This window comes from Electrona antarctica, assembly GCF_951216825.1.
Source record: "Electrona antarctica genome assembly, chromosome: 24".
NCBI lineage: Eukaryota > Metazoa > Chordata > Actinopteri > Myctophiformes > Myctophidae > Electrona > Electrona antarctica.
In genome coordinates this window covers 24596837-24605950 of record NC_136803.1, presented here as the reverse complement: position 1 = coordinate 24605950, position 9114 = coordinate 24596837, and positions in this window count along the sequence as shown.

The window sequence follows — 9114 nt, the reverse complement described above, 5'->3', positions numbered from 1 at the left end:
GTAGGCTATGCATTGCTCGCTATATGATGCGGACATAACCATAACTCTACGGATATAATTAACACGCAGCGGGGTAAAATCAACTCCCAACGGCTTCTGAGTTGACCAGTGTGGTCGTGGTATCAAGATCATTTCAAACAACATACAACCAAAGCGTTGATTTCTAAATGCAAACGGATTCAGTCCGCGATTAATTACAGCTGTGGATCGCATCGCGCATTGCAAAGTCAAACTCGTCCGCTCAATCGCGCATATAACAATTGCGCTAGCAAGCTCATGTGTGTGTCTCTGTCAGTCTGTCTGTCTGTCTGTCTGTCTGTCTGTCTGTCTCCGCACTCTTGTCATGTGAGAACGTGAAGAAGAGGCCTACCAATTTGTAGCATACCTTTGGCTGTATACAAACTATACATACATATTCTTTATATTTGTATATGTATTATAATATTAGGGGTTATTAATATAATGATTAGGAATTAATTTGCCTTTTGTGTGAACTGTATAGTCACATCTCTTATTGACCTGCATGGTGCAAATCTATTGCAGGTCTATCATTCAGCATCAGAATTTCTCTTGCAGTTTAAAGCAAATTATGGTAAAGGTTTGAGAACCACTGGTCTAATGCATTTAAAACGGGGGTGTTTCCCCACATGGAAAGGAAATATATATGAACATATACATGCCAATATACGAATATAGCCTATGCAGAATATATCCTGCATATAGGCTATGCCATATCCGGGTTAATAATATGTGCATATACAGTATGTGGATTTATAAAAGCATTTGTCATATAAAGCTCATATAATCATACATACATGTTCATATATTGTAGGATTTATTTTCTAGGTTGGAATGTCTGTATTCCTCTAAATCGATGTAAAAAAAAAGGCCAAATCGACATTAAAATGGCCAAATCTTTTGGCGTTTTTGCTGAACGCATCATGACACTCTTGCCATTTGCTGAAACCTGGCAGCCCTGGCCAGAGGTCAGCTGTCTCTCTCTCACACACACACACACACACACACACACACACACACACACACACACACACACACACACACACACACACACACACACACACACACACACACACAGTTTAATTTAAACCAGAAAAAGTGCCCCTCGGGCACAGGTCTCCACCAGGTTAGGATTTTTTGTTTTTTCAGTCAAGTGGCATTTCTTCCTCAGCCTATAGTGGGAATATGCGTGCACAGTTTCACTGCAATCGGACGCTGCGTTAATGATTTGCGGCATTTTGTACAAAATGGGCCACTCCTCAAAACTTTGAAAGACAATCTTAGCCAATGAGGATGGAATATGATAAATCAAACAGATCCTTGTTGATTACATGACTACAGAAATCATGTAATCAACATCTAAAGGAGTAATGTGTTTTACATAAGTTGGCCTCCTGGTGGGGCTATAAGAGCAGATGTGAAAAATACAGGGCAAAGGTTTTTCCTTGGCCACTAGGGAGTGTGCATACAACGTTTTACACTGATCGGTGCAGTTATAGTTAAAAACACAAATGTCTGGAATGTCTGTATTCCTCTAAATCGATGTTAAAAAAGGCCAAATCGACATTAAAATGGCCAAATCTTTTGGCGTTTTTGCTGAACGCATCATGACACTAAGGTCCTGGCCAGAGGTTAGCTGTCTCTCACTCACACACACACACACACACACACACACACACACACACACACACACACACACACACACACACACACACACACCAAAATTATACTCTCCCCATGCCTTCGGCCTGGTGGAGACAATTAACTACAGTTTGAGTTTAGCGCTAGGACTTCTAGGAGGAAGCATTACTCCGTTACTCCGAGTGGCGACAACATTTGTGTACATGTGCTTTCTGGGTCGCAGTTCTCTGTGCAACATCGCCGCGCTACCTTCACAAAATATTGAACATTTGGTATTATTAAAAAAAAAAACACACACCCGTGTGAGGTGAGGGGCGCTCTTATCATCGTACATCATCATGACTTGAAATAGACACTATGATGTAAAAATAATAACAAAAACACAAGAAAGCCCACTGTGGGAGTGACTGACCCAATAGAGAATTTCATATACATTTTTCCCGTTGACGTTAAAGACCTGTAAGCCTCGGACAAAGACAACTCGTGGTGATAATTCTGACAAATAAAGACAATTAAAAAAAAGTTGGGTCCGAATAAATAATTAGAAAGAAGAAAAAATAGTTGTTTTTCTTCTAATTATTTGTTCGGCCCCAAAAGAAGTGTGTTTATTGTCATGATTTGTCACCATCCGAGTCGTCTTTGTCTGAGGCTTACAGGTCTTTAAATAAATACTCACGTCAATGGGGGAAAATTAATGGGAGATTATCTTCTGGGCCGCTTGTCGTCGGGACTGTGATGCTCTATAGACCCGAAACCAGAGCTGTATTTACTGTCTCTCCTTCAGCTAAGAACGAGGCAAGGTTGTTCTTTCTCACTGGTGGATTTATTGGCTCTCACACAAATAATCCCACAACGTCAAACTATATAACAAAATAAAGCATAAAAACACAAACATTCAGATTATAGAATAAACATATACAGAAGCATTAACATATAACCGAAATAAACAATAAATGACGACAAATCACTGGCACTGCTGCATAAACCAAAGGGAATGATTTATTTAAATGCTCTCTGAAGGGATATCGCTCCGGTTCGGTCTCTATCTTTTATAGCTTTATGGTTACAACTGCTGGTCTGTGACATCACTGAGATGCATTGGCTTGCATCGCCCTCTAGTGGTTATGCAGATTGCACCCACAAGTGTCAGTATAATTACCATTGGTAATTACAAATAATGACATACTCCTCACTAAATCAACAAGTGCACCCTAGACCCTAGATAATTGCAGTGGTATAAAAGGTACATTCTAAAACGGTTAGTCCCAATACTTGATTCTGATTGGCTGGTTACCGTCACGTGACCGGTGTAAATTTCACCGATAACCCACACCTTCAATCACTATATCATTCGCACCTGATTCCGCATCTCTGTAGCTGTACTGGGGAAGGGGAGCGCTTGATTACCTTACAAACCCATGCCGTGCGGGCGTCTAAGCGCCGCCCGGCTCATATGACTGTGAATGTGTGGCTCCAGGCAGCCCCGTAAAGACATCAAGCGCTATTCTCCCGTCACATAGGTGTAATGGAAATTATGAGGTCCCATCATTGGCAATTAGCAGAGGGAGGCGAAGGCATGACACAGCACAAGGAGACCGGCATATGGTCAGCATCGTTCTTTATTCGTTCCTATCATCTCAGTACAGCAGAATCGTAGCATGGTTGCTCATCGTCGTACAGTCAAGAGTGAAGCATCACCCCGTTCCTCCCCAAGTTGTCCCTTTCCCTCCCCTTTATTTCCCAACCACACACCCCCCAAATTGACAGTCAGTGACAGGTGTTTTATTCAAATACAACAGGACATGGACAGATAATAACAGGTGGTCATACAACATCTCCGTTTATGGTCGGAGTTAAGCAAGCAGGAAACAACATGCTATTCTCATCCAAGCTAAGATGAGAGAGCACACCACTAGCAACACCTTTGTTGACAATGGTCTTCGTGAGCATGGGAATGCAGCTGTCAGATTGACAGCTGCATTGGTAGTCTCCTTTTTGCTCTGACAGGAATAGTTACCCCAATGTGTATTTGCTGACATGGTGTTTTACAGTAGGATGGAAAAATGAGATGTATATATCTATTTGGCAATAGTAACACCTTGGCTGCCTGGCTTGGAAACTGATTCAGCTGTCAGGTGACAGCTGTCGGTCAGTCCGAATGCGTATTTTGTGATAGTCCATCCTATTTGACTGAAATGAAATACAATTATAGTTCTTATTGAATAGTAGAATTGGCATTCTAAAACTGCCATTACAATCCACCGCTTTATATATGAAAATTGATACCTTATTAATTTACATGGCCCAGGAGATTTTTTAGAATGACAAATATTGATGATTAAAACTGTATGGCTAGATTCATGTTTGATGACAGTGGTCAGATAAAGAAGGTTTCGCTATTAAGAAATTAAAAAATTACTGGACACATCTAGAATCAAGAAAAAAAACACATCTATAGTTAAATTAGGAGATAGTGAACACATCTAGTTAAATTTAGGAAGATAGGCACATCTAGAATCAAGAAAAAAACACATCTATAGTTAAATTAGAAGATAGGCACATCTAGAAGATCTTGTAGATCTGCTAATTTTCGAAAAGGTAGTTATTCTTTGCTCCGTTTCCAATACTATTTGTTGGTAAAGTGTAATTCCACACTACACGTACCTATAATAGTTTAGTTAAGAACAAAATTAACTGAAATGATTAAACTTACAATTAGGGTAGGATTTACATTCAAATGGAAAGAATTAAAATGGATTCTATTAGGATAGAATGTAAACACTTCAACAATAAAATAATTGAATATGGCCACTGTTAGTTCACTTCTCAGGCTGTTTTCACACCCGAAAATAAATAAATAAATAAACTGACCGTGACCAAATCCTGTAGTTTAGGCTCTCTGCTACTTTTAACTCAGTCACCCACAAACACACAAATACCTTTCCTCCCCCCCCCCCATTCTGCCAGCTGGACAGAGAAAGAGAGAGAAAGGAAAGCTGTAAATCAGACATTTGTTTTTTCCAATATCGAATTAATTCAAATTAAACTGTTGCTAATGTGAACAAGGTGAGGTTTTCTCTGTCTAAATATTATCTCCATTCGTTCAACATTTTCTGTATTATATTACTTAAGTTAGCGTTCAACCAAAGAATATCTCATATTTATACCAGTGACTTTCTGATAAGGGACGTTCAACCCGAAACTGCTTTATATCATGTATTACTATACTGATAAAGGACGTTCAACCTTGAAGAGAAAGGAACTATTTAACTTTCGTAAGCTCACTAGATTCGATTTTTTGCAGATCTCACCCCGAAAATAAATCCTTTCTCTCTGTTTTCTATACTAAAGGCCTAGTGCTACCTAGTAAATACCAGAATGACAGGAGATAAAATAATATTAGACGTTTAACCTTGTTAAACCATCATAAATGATTGATTTCACACTATTGATTTAACACCTTGAAACACTCACTGTTGAATAATTACTTAGATCCATATTAATTTATTTGCAAAACTATAAATGTATTCCTTTTAACTAACCCACACATAGGCTGTACTAATGACCCCTCCCCCTCTTGCCATTTTGGGCACGGGGTGTTAAATGAAGAGTTCCTTTAGTACAGTATATGTGCGTGGAAATGAATTCCAATATCTTATCATCCTATTTTAGGATTTTCTAACATTGTTGTTCTTGCCTACACTTTTACAAATTTTAGATTGGAGTCTAGTTAGATTAAAATTTAGATTAGATTTTTAGTAGTTTATCAAAACTCTTGTAGTTCACTACTTGCACATGTAAGACTAAATAGATTAAATCACATAGGGTAAATTACAAACTAAAGATCTAGTTATTTTCAATTGTATTTACCCTTTCGTAGTTTGTTTTCTTTAGCCAAAATTGATTTGCTGGCCCGTCGTTGCTGTGCGGCGTAATACAGCAGCATGGTTCAGTGGACACCAACGTTTCATATGACCTGTCTGGCCGCAGTAATAGCACAAGTCGTTGACAGGAATGGTGTTGGCTGCGCTGGCTTCATCCTCTCCCATGTGGCGTGCGTGGTTTAGTTGCCGTCTTCTTCTGTCCTTCCTTTCCTGGAGTACAGCATCAACCCTGGCTCGGGTTTGTACTTGTCCTCTCACTGGTCGGCTGTGGTATGGTCCTGGGTTGCCAGGCTGGTTACGCCAGGCTTCCCACGGCGGTGGGTGTTGTCTTGGTCTTGGGGTAGGCTTGCTGATGTGGTCTAGCTGGAAGCCGCTCAGTTGATTGGTCATTTCTTTTCCTCTGTGTTTGGTCATTTGAAAGTCTGGTTCTGGCTGGTCTCTGTTGTGGTTGCGGTCGGCATAATAGTTGTTGTTTGGTAGGGACACGTGGAGTTGTGTGTCTCTTCTTTGGTCTGCGCTGGCTTCATCGTTGTAGTTGGTTGTTTCGGCGTAGTTGGCTTGGTCCGGGTGGTTGGTTGTGTTGGCGTGTAGTAGTAACACCGCAGTTTGAAGTTCTTGTTCCAAGAGTGTCACTCGTGACTCTGCCTGGTCCATTAGCTCTTTCTGGTCCTCCAGTTGGAGTCGAAGTATCGCCTCCCTTTGCTGTGCGTCGCTCATTTCTTGTCGAAGTTTCTTTCGGCTCTGCTTTGCCCCCATCTTTAAAATCGTCGGGTTTTTTTCCAAGTACTCATCTATGGTGAAGACGAAATATCGGCCCTGCGTCACTGCGTCATTTGTTATGGAAATTATGAGGTCCCATCATTGGCAATTAGCAGAGGGAGGCGAAGGCATGACACAGCACAAGGAGACCGGCATATGGTCAGCATCGTTCTTTATTCGTTCCTATCATCTCAGTACAGCAGAATCGTAGCATGGTTGCTCATCGTCGTACAGTCAAGAGTGAAGCATCACCCCGTTCCTCCCCAAGTTGTCCCTTTCCCTCCCCTTTATTTCCCAACCACACACCCCCCAAATTGACAGTCAGTGACAGGTGTTTTATTCAAATACAACAGGACATGGACAGATAATAACAGGTGGTCATACAACATCTCCGTTTATGGTCGGAGTTAAGCAAGCAGGAAACAACATGCTATTCTCATCCAAGCTAAGATGAGAGAGCACACCACTAGCAACACCTTTGTTGACAATGGTCTTCGTGAGCATGGGAATGCAGCTGTCAGATTGACAGCTGCATTGGTAGTCTCCTTTTTGCTCTGACAGGAATAGTTACCCCAATGTGTATTTGCTGACATGGTGTTTTACAGTAGGATGGAAAAATGAGATGTATATATCTATTTGGCAATAGTAACACCTTGGCTGCCTGGCTTGGAAACTGATTCAGCTGTCAGGTGACAGCTGTCGGTCAGTCCGAATGCGTATTTTGTGATAGTCCATCCTATTTGACTGAAATGAAATACAATTATAGTTCTTATTGAATAGTAGAATTGGCATTCTAAAACTGCCATTACAATTTGTTATGGAAATTATGAGGTCCCATCATTGGCAATTAGCAGAGGGAGGCGAAGGCATGACACAGCACAAGGAGACCGGCATATGGTCAGCATCGTTCTTTATTCGTTCCTATCATCTCAGTACAGCAGAATCGTAGCATGGTTGCTCATCGTCGTACAGTCAAGAGTGAAGCATCACCCCGTTCCTCCCCAAGTTGTCCCTTTCCCTCCCCTTTATTTCCCAACCACACACCCCCCAAATTGACAGTCAGTGACAGGTGTTTTATTCAAATACAACAGGACATGGACAGATAATAACAGGTGGTCATACAACATCTCCGTTTATGGTCGGAGTTAAGCAAGCAGGAAACAACATGCTATTCTCATCCAAGCTAAGATGAGAGAGCACACCACTAGCAACACCTTTGTTGACAATGGTCTTCGTGAGCATGGGAATGCAGCTGTCAGATTGACAGCTGCATTGGTAGTCTCCTTTTTGCTCTGACAGGAATAGTTACCCCAATGTGTATTTGCTGACATGGTGTTTTACAGTAGGATGGAAAAATGAGATGTATATATCTATTTGGCAATAGTAACACCTTGGCTGCCTGGCTTGGAAACTGATTCAGCTGTCAGGTGACAGCTGTCGGTCAGTCCGAATGCGTATTTTGTGATAGTCCATCCTATTTGACTGAAATGAAATACAATTATAGTTCTTATTGAATAGTAGAATTGGCATTCTAAAACTGCCATTACAATCCACCGCTTTATATATGAAAATTGATACCTTATTAATTTACATGGCCCAGGAGATTTTTTAGAATGACAAATATTGATGATTAAAACTGTATGGCTAGATTCATGTTTGATGACAGTGGTCAGATAAAGAAGGTTTCGCTATTAAGAAATTTAAAAATTACTGGACACATCTAGAATCAAGAAAAAAACACATCTATAGTTAAATTAGGAGATAGTGAACACATCTAGTTAAATTTAGGAAGATAGGCACATCTAGAATCAAGAAAAAAACACATCTATAGTTAAATTAGAAGATAGGCACATCTAGAAGATCTTGTAGATCTGCTAATTTTCGAAAAGGTAGTTATTCTTTGCTCCGTTTCCAATACTATTTGTTGGTAAAGTGTAATTCCACACTACACGTACCTATAATAGTTTAGTTAAGAACAAAATTAACTGAAATGATTAAACTTACAATTAGGGTAGGATTTACATTCAAATGGAAAGAATTAAAATGGATTCTATTAGGATAGAATGTAAACACTTCAACAATAAAATAATTGAATATGGCCACTGTTAGTTCACTTCTCAGGCTGTTTTCACACCCGAAAATAAATAAATAAATAAACTGACCGTGACCAAATCCTGTAGTTTAGGCTCTCTGCTACTTTTAACTCAGTCACCCACAAACACACAAATACCTTTCCTCCCCCCCCCCATTCTGCCAGCTGGACAGAGAAAGAGAGAGAAAGGAAAGCTGTAAATCAGACATTTGTTTTTTCCAATATCGAATTAATTCAAATTAAACTGTTGCTAATGTGAACAAGGTGAGGTTTTCTCTGTCTAAATATTATCTCCATTCGTTCAACATTTTCTGTATTATATTACTTAAGTTAGCGTTCAACCAAAGAATATCTCATATTTATACCAGTGACTTTCTGATAAGGGACGTTCAACCCGAAACTGCTTTATATCATGTATTACTATACTGATAAAGGACGTTCAACCTTGAAGAGAAAGGAACTATTTAACTTTCGTAAGCTCACTAGATTCGATTTTTTGCAGATCTCACCCCGAAAATAAATCCTTTCTCTCTGTTTTCTATACTAAAGGCCTAGTGCTACCTAGTAAATACCAGAATGACAGGAGATAAAATAATATTAGACGTTTAACCTTGTTAAACCATCATAAATGATTGATTTCACACTATTGATTTAACACCTTGAAACACTCACTGTTGAATAATGACTTAGATCCATATTAATTTATTTGCAAAACTATAA